Genomic DNA, 24,673 nt, shown 5'->3' with positions numbered 1-24,673 from the left:
CTAGCACATAAAGTGATAGAGAGGATCAAGAATAAGGTGCAAGAAACTTTGAAAACATAGAGCCTTAAACAAAAAAAATTATCTATTATGACATCATCGAAAGTATTTTGTTCACAGAAATCTCCAACTGCTAAAATGACCAACATTTTACCCTCCAAGGAACATATGACCTTTATCACAAGAATTGCTTGGGTTCAACATTTCCCACCTAAAGAACAGGCTCTGCCCCACCAGAGGATGCCCTTCTCCCATTGGCTATGTGGTGCCCACCTATTTAGGCAACACCACTTTTGCTCATGCTAATTAGCATTTTATTTTATAAATTGCATCTGGACTGAAGGAACTATAAATATCTAATAAAAACCAAAGCTTTGGCCTGTTTCCAGTGGGACCTTTAAGCTGTCTTGAGTGTTGTTCAAAGACATAGCTGGCTTCCTGGGCACACTCCGGGTGTGGACCTGTCTCTTTACACCTGAGCTGTATGATGCAGTAAAGACCCCACTGGAGGGAAATGCCTGCCGTCGCCCTGCTGCGCAGAGCAGTTTCTGCCTGACAGCCTTCTGAGTCAGCCTGTGCCAATATGACCTGTGAGGACCTAGGGGTCTGAATACTGTGAGCCACGAGGACTTTCTGGTGGGTGTGTATGACAGTATTTCACCACGAGCCTCCAACTGTGCAGCTGGGAGGGAACTTGCCATAAAATAAGTCCCTGGTTATGAGAAAGATATTTACTTAAAAAATACTGCTATGAAAAACTATTCTTTCATAAGAAAACACTCGTGTGAGAATCAGACTCTTGTTTTGAGAACTCACTGGGGTTGCTACCAAATTTAAACAACAATCATGTTGATGAAGTGTCAGGACTTTTAATCCTAATGATTGTGATCTGACCTCTGGACCTGTTCAGCGATGTCCTCCTGGTACCAGCACAGTGCCAGGCACACAGTAGAAGCTCAAGAAGAACCTGCTAATTTAATTAACTAATACAAAATGCAAGGAAAAGAGATTTTCACTGGATTATAAAATAGTTCTTTTCTTTCAAAGATATGTCTCATAAAAACAGTCACATCTAACTGGGTTTTAAAAATCATTTCCCTGATTTGTACAAAAAAAGAAATAAAATACAGTCATTTCTCGTTATTTGTGATAATTATGTTTTACAACGTTGCCACGAACACTGAATTAGCAAATATTGAACCCTTGCTCCTAAGGGAAATACACGGCTAGGTTCCAAAGAGTCTCAGGTCACATTTTCATCAACCAATCAATACATAACCTTGTTTTATGTGTGCTTCTGTTTAAAGATACCTTATTTAATATATACTGTTGATTCATTAACATTGAACTCACAGCAAAAGCTCCATAATTCATGCCTAAATGAAGTTTATCTAACACATGTATTTTACCCATAAGGTACAACACAGCCTTCCTGTGCTTAGGACACCAGACAGCACTTCAGCACTGTGCCATTTTAAACAGCAAAATCACCAACAAAAAGCACAAAAATAAAAATGTACCACTCAACTGACCCCAAAAAAGACACTGTTTATAGGATGAGCTGAGGCTAGAAGGCAGAGCTTCACCTTATTCAGCCTCAGCTAGGAACACGCATGTCGGATGACTCAAGTATTTTGCTGCTCTGCACATGTCCACAAAGGACTACAGAAGCACCATGGGTATTGATTTGGGGGTTACAAATAAATTTTGGTGAGTAGGTGAATTTGCAAATATGGAACCTGCAGAATGCTAAATATAAGTCTTAGATTCATTCTTTATCCATTTTGAGTGACTTCTAGAATATTCACAAGGGGCCTCAATGGTCACAAACTAGATGAAAAAGTATGGGTTACTGTAAAAATCAATACAAGGGTAAAGAGATACTAACATTTGGAAAATTCACATCTCAATTCATCTCAGCTTCTGATAACCACCTTTCCCTTTATTTGCTTGGCTCTCTAACAAGATGTTTCCTGGCACTCTCAAAAATGTAGGCTGTATTTACATTTACTAAAAATCAGTCCATTGCATAAGAAAAATCCGTCTGGTTTACTATCGCAGGTGTTGATATTTGCTATAGATGAGCCACACAGCTAACATGGCACAATCAATGCCTTGTACACAAGGCAATGCAGCAAAGTAAATAAAAGAATAAACAGACTTTGTACCTAGAGGGGCCTGCTGCTCACCAGCTCTCCAGCTTTGAGCAAGTTACTCTCCACAAAAAGGGCTCAACTTCTACTTTATTTGGGATGTTCTTTCTTTAGAAGAAATAAAGGCAAAAATGGTAAACTGGCAGTGTTTTTTAATTATGAGTGTTATTGCAATTTTCTGAATTTTTTAAATGGTTATTGTGAAGAATAAATGAGGTTACATCTGATTAAGGCCTGGTGCTGGGCCTGCTCTTTCTTTCAACTTGACTGTAAACAACTTGAGTGCAGAGAAGGATATTGGCTACTGCTATAGCCTCAACACCTACCACCATCCCTGGCTGGTGGAAGGTGGCCAATGAATCAACGTAATGAACAGATCAAGAAACCAGCCAATAAAATGGCCCCAGTTGGCCAGGTAGATCAGAGAGGCCGGCAGAAGCAAAGAGTGCCACACGAACTTTTGTGGTCATTCTGAAGTTTTCCGTTTGTTTGTTTGTTCTTAACTGTTCCTGTAGAAACCTAGTTGTTTGACAAAACTGCCAAACACACTAAAGTTGTCCTGTATGATAAATATCAAAATATCAGATAGCCTGGATGTTGACAGAGTAAAGATGTCACGACCCCCTTCTCTCTAAAATCACCCCCCAAAAAGAACAAGAAAGAGAAATGTCATGGAAGTAGTAGACTGCTCTCACCCGTAGCAACAAACCAAGGGGAGCAGCAAAATGCAGCAGAGGCTTGTCCTGGGAGCATGAAGACTTTTAGGGAAGATGGTCAAGGAAGCGGAGGCGCTGCTGCAGACCTCAAAGCCTGCAGATGTGCAACTTCTATAGAGCAGGAGGAAGCCAGCCACCTCCCAAGGGCGGAGAGGAGATTCTGAATGGCTAGCAGCCTCCATGGGAAGAAGTAAAGGTTTAAGCAATTCTTCCTTCCTTTTCTTTCTTTCTTTTCTTTCTTTCTTTCTTTCTTTTCTTTCTTTCTTTCTTTCTCTCTCTTTCTTCCTTCCTTCCTTCTTTCTTTCTTTCTTTTCTTTTTCTTTCTTTCTTTTCTTTCTTCCTTCCTTTCTTTCTTTCTCTCTTTCTTCCTTTCTTTTCTTTCTTTCTTTCTTTCTTTTTCTTTTTTTCTTTCTTTCTTTTCCTTTCTTCTCTTTCTTTCTTTTCTTTCTACCTTCCTTCCTTTCTTTCTTCCTTTCTTTTCTTTCTTTCTTTTTCTTTCTTCTCTTTCTTTCTTTTCTTTCTACCTTCCTTCCTTTCTTTCTTCCTTTCTTTTCTTTCTTTCTTTTTCTTTCTTCCTTCCTTCCTTTCTTTCTTTCTCTTTCTTCCTTTCTTTTCTTTCTTTCTCTCTTTCTTTTTATTTCTTTCTCTCCCCCCTCTCTCTCTCTCTCACACACACACACATACACACACACACACACACACAGCATTACTTAAAATGAGGAAGATATTCTGTTAGGCTAGAACACATGCTGGGCCGCTCCCTGACATGATTCATTTCTAAGATGAGGAACCTACCCTGGGTCTGTACAATTACACTAAAAGAATAAAAGGAGAGAAGCAACAAGAGAAACAAATAGCACACAAAGAACATTGGCCAGAAAATCTTCCCAAGGGGCAGATGAAATCACAACCACACATATAGCCATGGAATCAAAGGACTTCACAGAAGAGTCACTGTTAAAAACAGTAGCTCTACATGGAGACATGAAAGGCGGGGGATGAGATGGGAAGGCAAGAAAAGTCATGGGAAATAAGCTGGAGATCAGGGGAAAATGCAGGAAAGAAACGATGGCTATTATTTCAAACAGCAAAAAGAGAGCAGACATTAACATTGTGAAGAAGGTGGTGGGCAGGATGGAGTAGCCTGAGAAAAATGAAATGGAGATGAACAAAGAGTGCAAGAATTCAACAGAAAAGGGCTAGAAGGACAAAGGAGACCTAAGATATGCAAGATGGACGTTCCCAAAGTAGAGAATGTAAACAAAGGAGTGGAGGAGATGTTTAAAGTAAATTTCCAGAAATAAAAGAGGACTTTTCTCCTGGATTCTCTTATCCAGGATCCTATAAAGGGAAGGAAAGTACTGGGCTTCAGACTTCTCCTGGGCCATGCACCCAGCCAGCATAGAGAGGGCTGAGGTCCCCAGAGGAGGCAAGAGTGTCCAGCCCAGAGACAAAAGGTCCAGCTGGGCTAAGGGCTGGCTACAAGCAGCACAATTTCAGGACATGGGCTAAGAGGACCGTGAACAGCAGGAAGGCTTTAATGCTTCTTCCAAGAGTCCAAAGGCCAAGCAGGCCCATTACACCTCCAAGACTGCTCCAAAATCACTCCAGATGCTTCTTATCTGTGCAGACTCGGGGCCCACAGCAGCGTCTGAGGGCCTGGGCTGCTGCCCCAGGTGTTGGGTATGCACATAAAATCACAGAAGAGCGCTTTCAACAGCAAGTTCAATAGCAAAGCTCTAGGCCAGAACAGTGATTCTCTACCCTGGCTGCAGGTGACAACCACCAGGGTACTTTAAGTACTGGTGAGAGGGTCCTAGCCCAAACTAACTCAGAACCTCCAGGGCTGGGGCCCCGACAGCACTAATTTTTTTCTTTTTTAAGTTCTCCGGGTGATTCTCATGAGCAGCCAGGACTGAGAATCACTGCTCTAGAATTATTGCCTCTGTATGGAAGGTTCAAAACTGACCCAAACAGAGCTGACCACTGAAGTGAGCAGCGGCACGGGTTACGGAACGGAGGAAGATGGGCAGAGTGAAAAATTCAAAGTTTTACATAGAATTCTAAAGGAGAAACAGGAAAGGCAACATTCAGGAAACCACTTTCAGTTCAATAAAACCTCCTCACACACACTGATTTTGAGACGTACTTATTTTGCTAACACAGTAATTCAGGTAAAAGAATCTTGCCCGTGTTCGCCTTGTCCATCACGCATGCGTATTGGCCACGGGCGAAGTCAGCTTGGGAATAGCATACGTGCTGCTCCACTTCCTGATGTCGGGCTGAATCATGAAAGGAAGTTCTATAATTCGCAAACCCTTCCAACTGCTTCTCTTGTGGTATTTTATCTCTCCTGAAATTGAGCAGCACAGGAATTCCAGAGACAGGCAAATGGCACATCTCTCCCTCGCCGCCCAAGATGAGAATGAGGCAGAGATGGAGCCTAGTGGACGGGGCAGGCACCCAGCTGGAGTGGGTCGCCCTGCCTGCGGTGGGCCCCTCCACCTGTCCCCTCCCCATCACAGGCTCCTCGGGTGCTGCCTCTCACAGGATGACCTGCCTCTCAGCCCACCTCACCCCTTCCACTGCCCTCGGAGTTCTCAAATGCACATGGTGCACATTCCAGAAATGAGTCTTGTTTTCTTGCATTTGCAAGAACAGAACACGGTCACGTGGTAAGCACTGCATTTTCCTCATTTTGTCTTGACGAGGAGCACACTTCCTCTTCAAATCTTCCTTTTAAAGTGGACAGAATCTTGGATTCCAAATATTTTGAGAAAATGACACTGGATTTTTTTTCTTTTTTTTTACTGCAGAGAAATTAGTCAGTAATAAAGTTTTTTCCATTACCTCTAAATCCTCTTGAACAAAAAACTAGTTTATTCTTTCAGGAACTATACTGAACCAAAGGGTGCTTAACCCCACCATACATTACCTAGTATCCTCCAAGGCTGGGTTCGCATTAGACGGCTCCAAGAAAACAACTGGGAACCATTTCCCTTCCTATGTTACTCATTAGTAACCTCTCACTTACCCAGACTGCCATGGTTTGTTTGCATGTGCATGTGCACACACATGTAGGTGTGTGCTGTGTATCTGTGTTGGCGGAAGTTGTTGTGGTGAGTAGGAGACTGTGGCTGTGTTGAGGATGAAAGGGCCAGGCCAGGTCCTGTGGACAAGACTTGGGGTCTCATCTGAAGGATGTGGGCATTCTGATGCCACCACCACTTTCCAGGGTCAGAGCCTCTTAAGGAAACGGGAGACAACCGGGGTCCACACATGGAAAAGTGTAATGATGCCTTGTCCACGCGCAGTGGTACCAAGGGCTAGGAAAGGTGGGAGGGGGTAGAAGCTTGTGTCTCCTGACTCCCCAGGAAGAATCGCGTGGGGCTCAGGTGTAACACAGAGTGGTTAATCTGTCCCAAAATCCGTACTGCAATGATGGAGATGTTTGTCCTACTCTGTCCCACACACAGCCACCAGCCACATGTGGCTAGTGGCCCCTGAAATGTGGCCATGGTGACTGAGAACTGATTTTTACATTTTATTTCAGTTTAAGGATTTGAAATGTAAATGGCCACATGTGGCTGGTGGCAATGTTCTGAACAGCACAGCTCTAGATCCTTGCCAGGGAAGCTGGGGAGAGGCCATCTGTCCTCACCTGGGCTAGGTGTCCGAGGTAGAGCAGCAGGCAGCACCTCCCTGGGGCCAACGTGATGGGACTGCAGGTCGACAAAGCGAATATTATAAATTCACCCCGAGGAACAAGCTGTATGGTCCAGACACTTCTCCCTTCCAGATGTTTCTCCTACTTGGGCCAAGCTTGGGGCTCTAGGTTTTCTTTCTATTAACGAGAGACACATTTTACTCCAAATATCTAGCTTACTGTATCCAAATCCTATGTGACATATTGAAATGTAAGGAGGGGACTTTAAGAGCACCTACACATGCACAGAGGGCCCCATGCTGGGAGCACGGAGCTCACAAAAATGTCCACAGCATGGTCTCCAAACTGATGCTGTAAAAATACATGACAAGGGCCAAAATAATGTTACACAGCGTTTTAGCACTTCAGGTGAGAGCGCTGCCAGGACCCCCTGAGCAAGGTATCCTTGTCCAATCACTGGGGGCAGGAGAGCATGCTCCCTAAGGGCTGCCTGTTAAAACCCAGGAGGGTTCCCAGGTGTACCGCCAGGGAATAGACACTCATTTGCTTCAGAGTCAAATGACACTTGGGCCAGAGCCACTCTTTCTGTGACCTTCCCATAAAGTCTTCTAATATCATTTTGTCCCCAGAAGACCCCCTTTTCAATCCCCAGGTAACCAGAGGCTATGTAGCTCCTTGACTTCCTGTACCCAAATACGACTGCTCTGCAGGGCACCTCTTTGCAAGCCAGTCTGATGGGCACTCTGCACAGTGGGTCTCTGGGTGCCACAACCACCCAGGGGCAGGTCTTTCTGGCCTCGTTTTGGAGATGAGGTGGCCAGGGCTGAAGGAGTTTCAAGGAATGATGAATTGAGACAGGCTGGGACCCGGGACCTGGGACCCTTTGCTGCAATGTTCACACCTGGACAAACGTCTCCTCCAGGAACAAAATACAAAGAAACTATAAGAGACTAAAAATAACCGTGTGCATGAGCAGTTGGGGCAAATTATGGACAAGAAGATACAAAAACGACCAAAAAAGCCCCAACTGCCACTTCTGAAGAACCAGGAGCAAAAGCAGGGTACTGCGCATGGCCCCTGCACTCAGCACCGCCAAAGGGGTGGGCAAACCACCTAAGCCACCCCTCTGGCCCGACGCCCCGGACCTACCCCTACCCTCACCCCATATAAGGAACCAGCTCGCCCCCCCCACCTCAGGGAGCAAGCAAGGGAACCTGTTACTTGTTCCCACTCCCCCTTGCTGCCGCAGGGGCCCCAGTAAAGCCTTGCCTGAATTTCTTGTCTGGCCTCTGATCAATTTCTTTTGCTTAAGGAGGCCAAGGATCCTGGTCAGTAACAGAATCAGAGGTCTGTGCCTGGTCTGCTTCCGCCACCCACACTGCCCCCCAGAGGGGCTTTCAGAACTGGACGTTTATGGGTTACAGTCGTGGTCCTAGAAGTTTTATTACGAAATATAAATGTGGGTGCACTTGGTGAGCCCCAGGGGCTCCGCATGTGAGTGCTGCACGGTGCTCCCACGTGTGTGCTTGGACGGACAGGGTCAGCACCGGGAGGCCCCGCCACAGACTGTCCCCAAATGGCCCATAGCGGGAGCGGCCCCTCTGTCACCATCTGCTGCAGGCTTCAAGGCCCAGAAGCCACAGACACCAAGAAACCCAGGCCCTGGCTCTCCACCCACAGCAAGACTGTTCATTCACGTCCTTCTCAAGAGAAGAACCATCTCACATGAAACAGGCAGATGGCAGAAAATAAGTACAGTGGACTTGGAATCACACTAAGAACTAATCTGAGAGATGGAAATCATTCACATTATCTCGGGCAGAAAATGTTACCGGTGGTTTTTCTATCAGACCAGTGCGCACGTTCTTCCTCTGAGAATTGTTTCAACGTGCGCTCACCTCCCACAAGTCTCACAGCAGTGTGCTGAGAACACTCTGACATCCTCCCTCAAATGCCTGCCTCTGTAACTGCCACAGGCCTCCAGACTTTATGAATCCAAGTTCCCAAGGAATGGAGTGTGTGCAGCATAGAAACATGTGAGTTCTCTCTCTCTCTCTCAATCACTCTCCTTCTCTCAATCAATCTCTCTCCCTCTCTCTCTCTCTCTCTCTCTCTCTCACACACACACACGCACACACACATACACACAAAGTGGGGATGCACCAGCTAATATGCCCAAAGTCTCTACAGTCAAAGGCACACACAGCTGCCACTATACCGAGTGTACCAATACATTCAAATTTGGTGGAAATTGTGTTAGGCTTGAAAGATGTGCCTGTGTGCTATACCATCCCATTAACTCATTCTAAACAAGTGGTTCTCAACCTTGGCTGCTGTACTTGGTGGGGGAGGGGTGGGGAGGCCTTAATAATGAATTTCCAAAGGCAGGTCACACATTAGACCACATCAGAAACTTTGGAGGCAGCCCGGGCATCAGTGGGCCAGACAAGCTCGGGTGACGGCTGTGCACAGGCACACTTGAGAACCTCGACTGTATAGCTCCAGGCAAACGACCCAACCTCTCCAAGCCTAATGCCTTGTTTGGAGACAGAATGGTCCCAACAGCCATGACTGGTGCTTTGTTTCTGAATTAGTTCTTTTCCTGGTCTCATCCTACTTAGCCCCCAGACCCCCAAGCAAACCTCATTTTATCACGATCACTGCAAACGTCTGTATGCAGAGTAAAAATGTACATTTCACTTTTTTTCTCAAAACCAATTCCCTTACTGCCCTCCGCAGACAACTGCTACTGACAGTTTGGTACCTTTGCTTTTGGATCTCTCTGCATGTTTACACACACACATCGGTATAGGCAGACTTGCATCTATATGTAGTAAATAACATTCCAATAGAGCCTACATTGCTATGTGCATGTATGTGTTTTTACAAATATAGCGATATACTACATTTTGCTGTTTCACTGAATATAACTTGGACATCTTTATTTTTTGGTCTACAAGATTCCACATGTTTAAAAAGGCCACATATGATTCCAGTGCATGGATATACCACAGTTTATTTAACCAGGCATGATACATATTTCCCTTCCTTCCTTTTCTTTCTTTCCTTCTTTCGTTCGTTCTTTCTTTCTTTCTTTCTTTTCTTTCCTTTTCTTTTCTTTCTTTCTTCCTTCCTTTCTTCTTCTTTCTTTCTCTTTCTTTCTTCTTTCTCTCTCTCTCTCCCCCCATCTCTCTCTCCCTCCCTCCCTCCTTTCCTTCCTTCCTTCTTTCTTTGCTATTACAAAATAAAATGTTGCAATGAATTACTGTATGCACATATATTTTCCCACTTTTGTCAATTTATGTGTGTAATAAGTTCCTAAAAGTGAAATTGTTGAATCAAAACACATGTGCGTTTTACATTTCGGAAGACATTACCCAACCGCCCTGCTGGTGCTGACCTGTGGGAGTGTCTCTTTTCCCCACACCTCACCACACAGCAAACCCTTAAATCAATGCAAGATTACACAGAGGCAAAGCATATTTGCGTGCTTTCGGTTCATTTACATTTTGAGTTGCCTGTTTGCGTCCTTGACTGATCTTTCTATTGGAGTGTGTTTATTTTTCTCATTGATTTGAAAGAACTCACTGCATATGAAGGCTACTGGTCCTCTACCACAGACCTTGAAAATAAATATATCTTATAGGTTTTTTCCCTCACTTATTTATATATATTTTTCATTTGTATAGGGACTTGCTTACAATTTTAGAAAACCATACTTATCAACTGTTTCCTATTATGTCTCCATATTTCCTACCATATTTATAAAGGCCTTCACTCCACAATTATTTTAAAACTCACCTGTTTTCTTCTGGCACTTTTATGATTTCACTGTTATATATTTATTCTTTGTTAAATCCGGAACTTATTTTGGTATACAGAGCAAAGCTTTATTTTTCCCAAATTATCAGCTGGTTTTCCCAAGACCATTAATTGATAACCCATGCTCCCTTTCCTGACTGATGGGAAAGGCCACCCTTGCTTTGCACTAATTTCCACGTGGAATTTGGGTCCGTTGCCCCACTTTCCATTGCAGTTTTGCCTGAAGATCTTATAGAATTTGTCTCTCCTCATCATTCTTATGTTTCATTTTTTTCCTCTGGGTCTCATAAGTTTCTTTTCATAAAAAAAATGCTAATCTAAGGAGGAAGGACAATTGTTTCTTGAGCATTTTAATTTGCTTAGTTTTGTGTGTGGTGTCCACGTATATCATGTTCCATAACTATCTGTGCATGAAGCTCACTTCAGCTGGCTTAGAAATCTCTCCATCATGATACTGGAGAGCTCCCTCGTGCTCTCAGGGGCAGCACAACAAGGCCACTTGGGAGGAGAGACCAGGCTCCACTTAACCACCTGCTGTGGGAGGAACTGTTTCCCCTCCCAAATTCATATGTTGAAGTCCAGACCCCCAGCACCTCAGAATGGGACTTTTCTTGGAAATAGGGTCTTTACAGGGGTGAGTAAGTTAAAATGAGGTCATTAGGGTAGGCCCTAATCCCCTATGATTGATGTCCTTATGAAAAGGGTAAATTCGGACACAGACACAGGCAATAGAGGGAAGAAGATGTGAAGATACAGAAAGAAGATGATGTCCACAAGCCAAAGAGAGAGCCCTCAGGAGAAACCAACCCTGCCCACCTTGATCTCAGACTTCCAGGCTCCAGGACTGTGACATGATAAATGTCTGTGGTACTTTGTTCCAGCGACCCTAGCAAACGAATACATCATTCCTCTATTAATGGATACTGACAGTTCCCAGAGTTTTCTTAGAAGGGATAATCTAGAAAGAACATCATGCACACATCTTTGCAGATATTGGCTCCTTCGGGGAAATCATACATGACTTTTCTATCTTCATTCTAGAAGACATCTTATCTTTGCAGTTGTCACACTGCCTTTCTTTCACTGAACCACTGAAATCCCGCTTGCATCACAAGTGTTTCCACCATGGAATAGAACTACTTTTGAAACTTTCCTTTATCTCCTTCTCCATTCCAACCTTCAGGACCCCATGTATGCCCCTCCCCAACTCTAGGGACAGTAATGTGTGCAGAGAGTAGCAATTCTGTCCTGTGTGGGGACAGCCACAGAGATGCAGGCCTGATGGGCGGACAAAGGCTTGGTGCGTCCTTTTAAACCAGCTTCTCACGTTACTTTAGTGCACTTTGGGTGGTAAATTTGAAAGTCAGCTCAATCTGTGTTGGAAGGAGACGTATGCAAAAGCATCAGACAGATCAGCTCTGTGCTTTGTGACCACCTAGAGGGGTGGGATAGAGAAGGTGGGGGGAGGGATGGAGACGCAAGAGGGAAGAGATATGGGAACATACGTATAACTGATTCACTTTGTTATAAAGCAGAAACAAACACACCGTTGTAAAGCAATTATACTCCAATAAAGATGTTAAAAAAAAAAATCAGTGTACCTGTGGGATAGTGAATAAATAAGCTTGGTTGAGGAAAAAAAAAAAGCATCAGACATTCTCATATTAACCTCTCACTGATTCAGGATTTTTTGGTCCAATTCCTACTGAATTTGCTTAATTTCTCAACACAAAGCTATAAAGATAATAATAAGTTTTCTAAAACTCCTGGTAAAAGAGTGAAATCTACACGTCAAACTGGGCTTATGCCCTCCGGCTGCCTTCTCAGGCTCCTGTCTCCACTGATAGGACTTGAAATCTTCTCACCACCAGGCATGACGGCAGGTCCCTTTTTGCTCCTCATTGGAGTAGTGGATAGGAATTCTGGTTCTGGATTAGAAACACCTGGGTTTTCGGCTTTGAATCACAGCAGGATCACTTAGCGGCTGGATAAGTGAAAGTCACTTTACCTTTCTGGGCCTCACTGCTTACCAGCAGGTTGAATTAGACATTCTCCAAGATCCTTTCTCCCTCTAATATCTCTGGCGTCCTTAAACATGTTCTAAGAAACTTATGATTTGGGACTAGCAATTTCCTAATAATCAGTACAGACCCGACCGCTGCAGCCCTCTCCTTGGACATACTTCCTGCCTAAGCTACAGGACGGCTGGCCCAGCTCCCAGGGCAACAGTGAAGACCAAAGAAGCCCCAAGCCTGCCATTCATGCCTGCTCTAGAGAGCTCCTCTCCCTCCTCCTCCCTGCCACTTCCTTCACAGCTATGACCATCAGCTGATTGGTGTTGCTAAAAAAAAAAAAGAAAGAAAAAAAGGAAGTGGTGGACTTCCCCTTCAAGTAAATGCAGCAGCTATAAATGCAGAGAAAGAAAAGAAACAGCATTGAAAACAATAATGTAGAATATAAATCCATAACCACGCTGGGGAGCAAAGGAGGCATATTACTAGTGGGCTGGAAACTACTGCTATCGTTGAAGGAAGCAAAGCAAGATGGGCTCACACTGAAGAGGGAAACCACAGCCTAAGTGTAGGCAGCTGGAGATGGCTGCGAAGAGCCAAGTGTGTGGTGCCTTGGAAATGACAAAGCCTGGGTGGGATGGGGTGAGGGAGAAGCAGAGAGAGAAGCAGGCAGGCAGCCAAGCCCTCTCCAACTTCTCAGCTGCCGGCACTCCTAAGAGCAACAGGAGACCCTCTGTAGGAAAGACGTGCGTTTGGAGAGGCAGGGTATGGCCACATCCATGAAGAACAGAGAGCACCTGCACCCCCCTGCACTGGTTACTGGCTCCTCCTGCCCTGCTCACCTCTCACCTTCCTCACATCTCATAGGGGACAGGTTACAAGAGGGCCATGCAACACACACAGCATTAAAAGACTAACTCCTAGGGCACCTCATAAACAAGACGAGCATACATCCTAGAAGTACCAAGCACATCAGAAAAGCTAACCGCACAAAGGAAGGCACCCAATGGGCAAACAGATGAGTAGGTGCCAAAGAAGACAGAGGTCGTGGAGCAAGAAGAGAACATTTACGCTGGAACCAATAATAAAAACAAATATTAGGCAAGAGCCTAATGTATCACTTAAAAAATAAACAATTAACTACCTTCTGTGTTTGCTTGCCCACCTGCTTGCTAAAATATAAATGACTCAATAGATGGCCTGAATAACAGGATGGACAGGGCTGAAGATCTTTCTTGAGAAAGTGATTAACCTGTCAGTTCCATGAAATGCAATGAAAAGGGTAAAACAGAGGGAAAGAATGAAAGAAAAAGTGCATTCTCTGCAGCTTTGTTTACAGTATCAAAAATTAGAAAAAAATCCTAAATGTCTATTAATAAACAATCATATTTTTCACCCTGGAATAAAACACGATGATCACTGATAGGAAGGGCTCCCCCAACCCTGTTGATTCAAAAAAGAAAGTTGCAGGATGATATTGGTATTAAGAAGGCACACACACGCACCACCAACACTACATCTTCTAAAAATACACACATATATACACATGCATGAATGCACAGGATGAAAGATTAGAAGAATATGCACCAAGTTGCCCTCCCTCAGTGGGGATGGGCTGGGGCTGAGGGTGGTGGTTAAGGAGGGTTTCAATGTTATATCTGAATTCTTCACCAATGGATATGTACTTAGACATCAGTTATGCAGTTTAACACTTTTCAAAAAGAAAATGATAGAAAGTTCTCCCATCTTGGAGGTCAGAGAAACTAACTCCAGAGACAGTACTTACTCATCTGTGACCGATTTGGGACTGCTCTTATTAGCCTCCAGCCAAGACTACAGGGGCAGACTCCCAGAGCCACCCACCTGGGAGAGACTGTGACAGTTATGCCAGTTCTAACCACAGGCCAGGTATGGGCACTGCACGCGTGATCTCCACCGTACATCACAGTGAAATCCCCTGTAATGCTTCCATCTACAAAAACTAAAAACAGTAGCTTGAAAACACAGTGGGATTTGAACCCAGTGGGACCTCACCCCCCTACTCTCAACCACTGTTGATAAAAATATTCAGTGACTGTGACTTTGAAGCATTAGGGCAATCAAGTGATTCAAATACTCTTAGCATTTTGGGACTTCCCTGGTGGCACAGTGGTTAAGAATCCACCTGCCAAGGCAGGGACCACGCGTTCGAGCCCTGGTCCGGGAAGATCCCACATGTCGCGGAGCAACTAAGCCCGCGAGCCACAACTACTGAGCCCACGTGCCACAACTACCGAGGCCCACGCACCTGGAACCCATGCTCCGTAACAAGAGAAGCCACCGCAATGAGAAGCCCGCACACGCAACAAAGGGTAGCCCCCCCCTCGCTGCAACTAGAGAAAGCCCGCACGCAGCAACGAAGACCCAACACAGCCAAAATATAAATTAATTAATTAAAAAAAAATACTCTTAGTATTTAAGAGGCATTCTGCCTCCACCTAAGCAAAGCCTGAGGATCTTGTGAAGGGGCAGCAGGTTACCCAGTGTTTCCCAAAGTGGACTTCGGAAGTCCTGGTCCCCACAGTGCTCCAAGAACCAATGCATCCTATGACCACAGGGGTGTAAGAGTTCAGTGACATATGTCCTGACCATGCACAACACCTGCACAATGGCTCTGAACAAGCCCATGACAGTTACCCTGCTTACTCAACTTTATTCTGTCTCTCATTTCACTCACTTGAACAAGGAAAGCTTCCTCGGGAATACCATTTAAAATTGCACAGCACCCACTTCAGAAATCCAGGGAATCGAGGCTGGCCATCTGATTAAAGCCCTGTGGATTCCCCAGTCCCAGGAAAATACATATTCCCATCAATCAGATAATAAACCATCAGGGTCAGAGCAAATACAGAGGTGACACTGAGACTGATTTAAAACGTAGCTGCTAACCGTTAAATTGGAGCTAAAAGTAATCTTTCACGAAGCATGATTCAGAATATGTCCTGACGGGAGAAATTATAAAAGTTCCAAAAGCTACAAAAAGTAATAAGTTATATAAATAAGCAAATAACCATAGAAATCAAAAGTTTGGGGAAAATGTTTTCAACAATTATGACAATGGATTTACAATGGATTTGAAAGCTACATGAATGTTGATAAGAGTTATGTTAAGACTCCAAAAAGTATACAGGGCAGCAACTTGCAGGAAATATATTTAGCTAAACAACTCCCCAAAATATGCTTCAGTTATTAATAGGTGTGTAGCAAGACTGAAAAGAAACCATCAGACTGGCATAAGGAGGCAGAGGGTTCCAGAAAAAGAGAGAAATGGAACTGATAGGTTGCTTGGTATATTTGACTCAGTGGGAAACTGAGTCAAGTGGGGGGGTGTTTAACTTTGTGTCAGAGAGTTGGGGAGAGAATTGTAACAGGCACAGGACCAACTGAGAAAACACAAAAATGAAACAAGAGTTTACACCAGGAAAAACAACATGGAGTAAATGAAAGAAAATGGAACTATATTATATACTGTGCTCTAGCAGTAAATATAACCTCAAGAAGGTAAACAAACACCAAATAACATCTTAATCCTAATTTATAGAAAGATTATCCTGGGTAATAAGAGTCTAGGACTGCCATGCACTTATTTCTCAGAGTAGGAAGTCAGGAGACATTGTCTAAAACTGATACATTAAAAAAAAAAAAAAAAAAAGCAAGTGAACATAACATCAGGAAATAAGAAGGAAAATTCTAGAAGAAATAGCTAAAAAGATTAAAAGATTGTTTTGGGGGAGCAGTACTAGAGCATTGGAAGGTATTGTTATAAATTGAAATTAAATAAAAAGAGAGATTAACTCTGGTCGAACCAAAAGATTTCCATGACAACTGAACGGAAACGGATAGATTTAATAACTTGCTGGACTGACCAAGACAGCATGAAGATCTAGCAATTAAGACAAAGAGATGGAGTGGGAATGTAGGAGGTTAATTGTTGGACATTCAAATGCTCTTTGTAGCCATTCTGAGTATAACAAAACAAACCAATATTTAAATTATGACTTTTCCTAACACTTGGCCCTTGGACCTCTTCCTTCCTTCCACACTCCCCCGCATTGACTGTATCCAGGCCTGAGCCTCACTGACTCTGACATCAGCCCTACACTCTCCTGTCAATCCTGCTGCCTGCCCAGCCTCTGCTCAGATCAAAGATGTGACACTTAGCATGCCAATCTGGAAGCGCAGTGTCCTCCCACATCTGTACTCCCCTCCAGGGCTCCAGCACAGCATTGAGAGGTACTGCCTTCTCCAGTTTCAGGAGCCAGGACTCCAGGGTCAGAGCCAGGTACCCCCAGGACAGAGGATGCTGCTTACCAGATACTGTCCATCATAAAAGCTTTCAGTACATCCCCCTTAGTAATTGAGGTGTTAACAATATTCTAAATCATCCTCACCTTCCTCTTCCCATCATAAAAGCTTTCAGTACATCCCCCTTAGTAACTGAGGTGTTAACAATATTCTAAATCATCCTCACCTTCCTCTTCCCATCATCAGCCTCTGGCAGCCACCAAAACAAATACACAGTTTCCCAGAAATAAAAGAATCAAGAGAGAGTCATTTTTGATTTGTTAAACCTACTGTAATAGAAACTAAATATTCTTCCTTCTACTGGTATTTTTGGCAGTGGCTAAATTTGACTATACTTAAGATTCCAATGCAACCACCTTTCAGGATTCATAGGGCAAAACTTACATAACTATGAAAGGCAAAAAAAAATTCAAACCGACGCAGGCTAACGTTTTGCCAGACAAAATTATAAGCTAGTAGAAAATGTTCCTGCTAATATAAAGTCAAAATGAATGAATAAACTTTTCCTTTAAAATCCAATCAGCCTAGTTTTTTTAATCTTCCTACAATTCCTCAGTTTAAAAAAACTCTCTTTTTCTGAGTGGAAGAAAAAGAAAACCCAACTTGTTCAATTCCAAGGTAGAAGAGTAAGATGGTAAGATATAATTAACTCAGGTAATTTAATTCCAATCTCTCTTTAAGACTCTGCCTTTTGATTTCAATTGCTGTAAAAGGAAACCAATGTTCAGTGTGCAGACATTTTTTAAAAATTCTTACCCAAAGGCCTAAGTTCCTAATTTTTCTCTCCACTCATTTGCAGCTAAATCAATCCAGAAGTGAAAGAAAGTGTTGGGGGGCAGGGTGGTGGTGAGTTAGGGGATCGTTGGAAAAAAAATCTATTTGGTGAAAAGCTGAGAAAGCAAAAATTAGCTCAGATTGTACAAAGTACCCGGCCATTCCTTAGGTACAGATAACAGACAGAGATAGAACGAGCTGCAAAGTGAACAGGAAACAGTATTTCTTCCAAGGCCATGCTGTAGCTGTGAAGGGTGGTAATAGCCCTTCTTTAAGTAACTACTGCCTTCCTTCTCTAGAATCAGACTGTCAGAAACTTTGCTGTTGGAAAGTCTCTCAGTAAGGATGAAACATCCTATTCTCACTTGGAGGATCTGTATTTTGATTGTTATCACTGAAAATTCAGGGAACTCTTGCTATTTCAGGCTTCCTGGAAAGGCGGGAATTACCCATCTAATTACTGGAAAGTGTGAGTTGTTGGGCAGTAGAAATGTAATTTGCTTTCAAAAGCAAACAGTAGCTTGACAGAATCTAATACAGAATCAGTCCCATAGCCCTAACTCCAAAAACTGCTGAAAAACAAGGTTTTTTGGTGAGTTTTATAGGGAACCTCATTTAGTGACATTGACACACAGCTATTTGTAGCCTCTCTTTATTCCACTTAGTGAGACTTTTCACACTGTTTGTGCAGAAATATTAACGTGTGGGATTATAGGACGCTGCCCAGGCTGTGTTGGAGTGGTGTGTAACATATGGCATCAGTATGTATGCAGACCTTTCTAAATTCTGAGAAATGTCTTTCTCAAGGCTGAAATTCAGATTCTAAATTTGAATTCTAAATTCTCAAAAATCCTGAATTCCAAAACATATCTTGGCACAAGGGTTTTGGATAATGATTTACGGATATGCTATGTGCTAAGTGATGCCCTACTAAGAAGTCTTTGGTTTAATAACAGAGAAATCAGACCTGCACTTAGAATACTAAATATGAACCTAAAGAAGGCTAAGGTAAGTTATTTCTGAAATGCAACTCTAGCGATAAAACGATCTTTCTGACAATTTCATCCCTCAGGAAAGGTAAAGAGCTAAAATATACACCTCACTTTTATCCTTGGCTTAAAACATTAAAAACATTCTGGTTATTAAGATGATTTATAAAATCCTACATATTGAAGCACTCCAAATACAAAGAATATAAATGTTTCTATTTTACTGCAAAATTTCCCTAAACAGATCAAAAGTTCGATGTAGACAGAACAAAATAATTTGATAAAATATTTTTAGTAGACAAGATTTCTCACTTAAAATAGCTAATACTTTACAAGTATTTAAACCTTTTACCTCAAAGACAAACATATCCATGTACTGTTTGGCCTTTTTTTTTTTTTTTTTTGCAGGGAGAGGGAGGCGTGGTATGCACATCAGTGAATTAAATTGCATTTAAGTAAAATGCCACCTGTGTAATAGCGATGAATTTGTTCTTACTAAAACAAAACAAATACTAGAATCTATTCCATTTCTTTCAGGAATTCTCCATCATTCCATGATTTTTCTTTTTTAACGTGAAGATTCAGATGTGACAATTTGTATCTCCAAGTCTTTTAACTACATCTCCAAGTCTTTTAATTACACACTGAAATGCCTCCAGGGTTTAAGAAAATGAACAACTCCAGTCAACAGTTTTACTTGGGTTAAAAGGGAATCTTTGGCAAGTCAGGCAAACTCATTAAAATAACCTGCAATCCTGTTTCCAAAGGCCACCTGGCAGGATGGCATGGGCCTTTTGATCACCAGTCGGGAACGTCTTGGCTTAATGACTGGGGAGACTCTGCACCGTGAATGAGATTCTCTTTCCCAAGCAACTGCACCTCGAACAGCCAAAAGATTGAAACTCTAACTTCTCCAGTGATTGTCTTGCTAGTTCTTGATATTCAAACAAACCAAAAAAAAAAAAAAAAAATCGCCTTTGTATCGTTATTTAGGTGGGTTTAAGGTTTTGAAGCCATACGGCCAAAAATATCTTTAACTTAAATTCACATTTTACTACACAAAACTTCCCTGCTCTTCCAAGTCATTTACTGGCTGATGAAGTTATTTTACCATTAAAATGTGAAAAACAAAAAAGGCAATCATACTACATTTTCGTAGTGGTTCAGAAAGTTTCATGTTTTTATGCAACTGCTCTTTCTTTCTGTAGTAAAAGTATGAATAAAACCTTTGCAGGCATATGAACATCCCTACACTGAGTCACTTCGATAAATACAGCGGAATTTTCCAGTGGATTCTGTAAATGGCCAAACGAAAATGTGTCCTTTCCGAGACCCGACACGGAGTTTCTTGTGCCTGCGGACTCCAGCTAAGTCTCCCAGGACCCAGCCGCTTCCGCACTTCCTGCGCTCGCGGCAGCACCTGAAGTTTTGCCGTCTCGGCACAGGCCCCCACCCACGGGCCCGGCTCCCCATACAAAAGCTGGACCCCAAGAGGCACTAACTAGTTTTAGGAGAAAAGCTGGCACAACTGACTAGTTTTCAATCGAAAAATTTTATCAAATGTTCCCTCCGATTTTCAAAGCAGGAAGGCCCTGAGCGTACCCGTCTGGGTTTGCATAGGCGCACAGACCTTGTGCCGGCCAAGGAGGAAGGGCTGCATCCTCCACTCTCTCGGCGCCTTCTCCCCTTCCACGCCGCCTTCCCAAGCCTAAAGGAGCGTCCCGACGGCCCCAGCGGAGAGAGCGCGCGGCCACACCTACCTGGGTCAGGTGAGGCTAGGGCGGGGTGCGGGTCTCCGGGGACCGGACTGGCGCGATCCAGGCGGCAGCTCTGGGCGCAGCGCCGAGCAGCCCCCTCCTCCTCGCTGCTCCCGCCGCCGGAGTCGCCTCAGTCGCCCAGTGCACGACGCTTCCTCATTTTGGGCAACTTCCTTAACGCTCCCGGACAGGCCCCGCACTTCCTCCCGGCCGCCGCGCTCCACCGCCCCGGGACCGCCCCGCCGCCGTGCGCCGCGAGCGCCCAGTGTGCCGCATGCGCCCCCAGCGCCCAGGGCAGGGCAGCGGCGGCCGGAGCGCGCGGGAACCCAGCCCGCGGGGTTGGCCTGCGAGGCGGGAGGCCGGAGGGGAGAAGAAAGAGGAGCCGGGTGGGCGCTCCTTGCCAATTCCCGGGCGCAGACGGCCCGGACAAGGGGGCTTCATACCAAAACAGGGCGCGCGGCCAACAACAGGAGCCTCTTGCCACCTGGCCTGCGTGCTGCCTGATCCTTCCAAGGACCGACAGGCACTCAGGGGCACGCTCATTTGCGGTGCCATTGCTTGGGAAGAGAATCTTGTTCACTGTGCGGGTATTCCCAGTCACCAACCCAAGACGCTTCTGCTGACTGGTGATCAGAAGGCCCCTGTCATCCCGCCAGGTGGCTTCTGCCTTAGGTGAACATCAGATTTTATAGGGCACCTTTGGGTGAGACCAGCCTGTCCAACAAGGCAGTTTTCTGAGGGCTTTAATTATTGCAAGGTTCTTGACAGTGAGTTAAACTTGCTTCCTTCTTACCCACGAACGGTTCTATTTCAACCTAATTAAAGTTTCATCCTTCTCCGTAGTCTTTAAAATAGTTTTAAAACACCTAAGTTGTTCCCCTCCCCCCTTTTTTCTGTTAACCCTCTTTGAAATTTTCCCATAAAACAGTTTCAAGCCCCTCACATTCTTGGTAACAGTGGCTAACAGTGCCTGTTTTAAAAAGCTGTACCTGAACCGAAATACAATCCATAAAATAAAATATATAGTGTGTTAGATTATAATTGCCATGGAGAAAAATAAGGTGATAGGAAGCGTTTACACTCGGTTGGAGCCCCTCAGCATTTTCCACTGGGACATTCTCTTCCATTTATTTTTCCCACTAAATTTTTATTCCAAGTGAAAGATTTTTATTATGGTTATATTTGTTAACCACTGGACTTAATTTTACTGCAGATAACCAACGAAATATCCATTGTTGTCTAAACAGAGGCTGCAGATCCTCTGGCAATATTGTTGGAAATGGGCAGGAGGGTGATCTGTCTTGCTTTTACTAAGATTACAATGTTTCCTTAGGGAATGCTAGTGGGAGAAGAGATGAAGTTTTGGATCCATCTCTAAGCCACCCTTTTAGCATTGCTGCAGTCCTTCCCACCTTTGAGTCATCTTGAAAGTTAAGTAGTATGCTTTTAATGATTTTTTTAAATGTTAAAATCATCACACAAATGCCTAGAAAAAGAATACTCCTAAAAGTCAACACATTTCTCCCAACTTTTCTTCCGTCACCCCATGTGCCATTTCCTTTTGCTGACTTTGCTTTTTATCTTTCATTGAAATAAATCTTAGCTGTGATTATATGCCGAGTCCTGGAAGCCTTCCTAACAAAGCCCTGCACCCAGAGGGTCTCAGGGACTCCTGACACCTTTACTTTTTAAAGTCTCCTGTTACCTGGAGGTCCTTTATTTTTATATTTCTTTGAAAATAGTAAATATATTTTTATATGTGGTTTTGCTGTGTTAATTTCACCTTATGAAGTCTTTAATGTATACTTATGTTGTCTGAGTGTTACCATTGGTTCTTGCTCATGGTGCCTGGCTTCCTTGTGTATTTGGTTACGTTGGATGTGAGCCACTCATTGTCCTTGAAAAATTATTTGTGGAGATTAATTGAGGACTAGGGAGAAGGTACTTTCTTTCAGAGAGAATTTGCCTTTGCTTCTGTCAGAAGCCTAGGGTGCAACTGGTGTTTGGACAATTTAAGGTAAATTCTCAGCTTATGTGTTTTGGGACCACCTAGGTGATATGAATCTGGGCTGGAAATTTGGGCACAATTTTGGTCTACTGGTGGTTACTGTTTCTCAAGGATTCACTTCTTATGCTCTGTGCTCTGCTCTGTGCTTCCATTCACATTTCTTTTAATCTTTGAGTCCGTGTTTTTTGTATTCCATGCTTTCTCTCCCTTAGTTCACTCCATCATTTTGGTGGAACACAATCTTCAGGAGTTTCCTGAGAAGCAGAAGTAGGTATTTTTTTTCCTGTACACAGATATTTATTTTTTTAAAAACGTATTAACAAGTAGATACGTTACAGTTCATATGACTCCACAAGGTGAAGCGTGTCTTTAAAATACTTTAGGCAATCATATATTTCTAATGGCCCTAATACCCCCAATGAGAGTCCATATTTAACATCCCTATGTTAATTATCAATACCTGGGGTGGCTATGTTGCCACTGATAAGAGAAGCCATGTAGCGGTGACCTCCAATGTGGTTAGAATTCTAGCTGACCACTAACTGGGATGTGAATCCCAGATAAGGGAAGCGGAAGTAGATATTTTAAAGACCTTCCCTATCCCAAAAGTTTCTACCTTCACATTTGATTGATGGTTTAGATTGTAATTACACCTTTTTCTTCTCTCAAGATTTGAGAGAGAATTGTCAGGATTTTGTAGACTCACAAGATGTAGTTTTTGGGAGGTGGGGACATGACCTCATTGTGATACTCTCAAACTTCTGTTTTGTAGATGAGCCAGCACTTTTCTAAACTCATCCAGTTAAGCGCTTCTCCTTTTCTTGTTTGGTTACTATTGGTAACTTACATTTTTATTTCTCCCCCTTCCTTTTTTTACTGGGGAGGGGTAGAAGGGAGGTGTGGGTGAAAGAGGAGGAATGGTTCTTTATTTTTTTCTAGATAGTAGATATTCTTTGGCTCTTATGAATAATCCTGCCATGAACATCTGTATACAAGTTTTCGTGTGGATATATGTTTTATTTTTTTCTTGGATATAAAGCTAGGAGTGGAATTGCTCGGTTATATGGTAACTCTATGTTTAACACTTTGAAGAACTACCAGACTGTTTCCCAAAGTGGCTTTACCACATAAAGATGGCCAATAGGCACATGAAAAGATGTTCAGCATCACTAATTATTAGAGAAATGCAAATCAATACTACAATGAGGTACCACCTCACACTGGTCAGAATGGCTATCATCAAAAAGTCTAGAAATAACAAATGCTAGAGAGGGGGCAGAAAAAAAGGGAACCCTCCTACACTGTTGGTGGGAATGTAAATTGGTACACCCACTATGGAAAACAGTATGGAGGTTCCTTAAAAACTAAAAATAGAGTTGCCGTATGATCCAGCAATTCCACTCCTGAGCATATACCTAGAGAAAACTATAATTTGAAAAGATACATGCACCCCAATGTTCATGGCAGCACTATTCACAATAGTCAAGACATGGTGGCAACCTAAATGTACATCAACAGATGAATGGATAAAGAAGATGTGGTATATATACACAATGGGATACTGCTCAGCCATAAAAAAGAAGGAAATAATGCCATTTGCAGCAACATGGATGGACCTAGAGATTATCATACTAAGTAAAGTAAGTCAGACAGAAAAAGACAAATACTACAGGATATCACTTATAGGTGGAATCTAAAATATGACACAAGTGAACTTACTTATGAAACAGAAACAGACTCACGGACATAGAAAGCAAACTTATGGTTACCAAAAGGGAAAGGGGGTGGGGGAGGGACAAAGTAGGAGTATGGGATTAGCAGATACAAGCTACTATATATAAAATAAATAAACAACAAGGTCCTACTGTATAGCACAGGGAACTATATTCAATATCCTGTACTAAATCATAATGGAACAGAATATGAAAATCAATATATATATGTATAACTGAATCACTTTGCTATACACCAGAAACCAATACAACATTGTAAATCAATTATACTTCAATTAAAAAAAACCCAACAAAGTGGCTTTACCATTTTTAGATTTCCACCAGCAATGTGGGAGGGTTCCAATTTCCATCCTTATCAGCTCATGTTATTGTCATTTTGATTATAGCCACCTTAGTGCATGTGAAGTGGTATCTTACTGTGACTTTGATTTGCATTCCTTTATGTCATAGTGCTAAGAATCTTTTGATGTGCTTTATAGCCATTTGTATATCTTCTTTGGAGAAATGTTTATTCAGATCCTTTGCCCACTTTTCAGTTGACTCATTTTTATTATTGAGTTCTAAGAGTTCTTTACGTATTTTGGATACAAGTCCCTTATTTCATATAAGATTTGCAAATATTTTATCCCACTTTGAGGGTTGTCTTTTCCTTTTTTTGATGGTATCATATACCAAACAAAAGTCTTTAATTTTGATGAAGT

General features: G+C 43.0%; 2 protein-coding genes and 1 long non-coding RNA gene across 7 annotated transcripts in view; all 3 read right to left on the bottom strand.

Moving 5' to 3' along the window:
- The window catches only part of SYK (spleen associated tyrosine kinase), a 93,477-nt gene extending 72,996 nt beyond the window's left edge, over positions 1-20,481 (bottom strand). For 2 of the 5 annotated variants that reach the window (XM_082402997.1, XM_082403001.1), the window contains exon 1: positions 20,235-20,481. The gene's annotated coding sequence lies outside the window, so the exon portion shown is untranslated. Of the gene's footprint in view, positions 1-11,162; positions 14,685-20,076; positions 20,179-20,234 lie in introns of those variants that run through there. The other 3 variants (XM_082402998.1, XM_082402999.1, XM_082403000.1) reach the window with 3 other exon arrangements.
- NUP62CL (nucleoporin 62 C-terminal like) overlaps positions 1-24,673 on the bottom strand; it is an 888,162-nt gene that overhangs the window by 513,428 nt on the left and 350,061 nt on the right. The window lies entirely within an intron of this gene.
- On the bottom strand, positions 3,161-5,407 carry LOC309633558. The gene is made up of 2 exons (XR_014247610.1): positions 3,391-5,407; positions 3,161-3,218 (listed from the first exon to the last, which is right to left on the bottom strand). It is a non-coding gene; the product is annotated as an uncharacterized lncRNA (long non-coding RNA).

Source organism: Balaenoptera borealis (genome assembly GCF_965194805.1).
Source record: "Balaenoptera borealis genome assembly, chromosome: 8".
In the NCBI taxonomy this organism is placed as follows: domain Eukaryota; kingdom Metazoa; phylum Chordata; class Mammalia; order Artiodactyla; family Balaenopteridae; genus Balaenoptera; species Balaenoptera borealis.
Note: the sequence above shows the minus strand (reverse complement) of the source record. Positions and strands in the feature narration are given on the sequence as shown.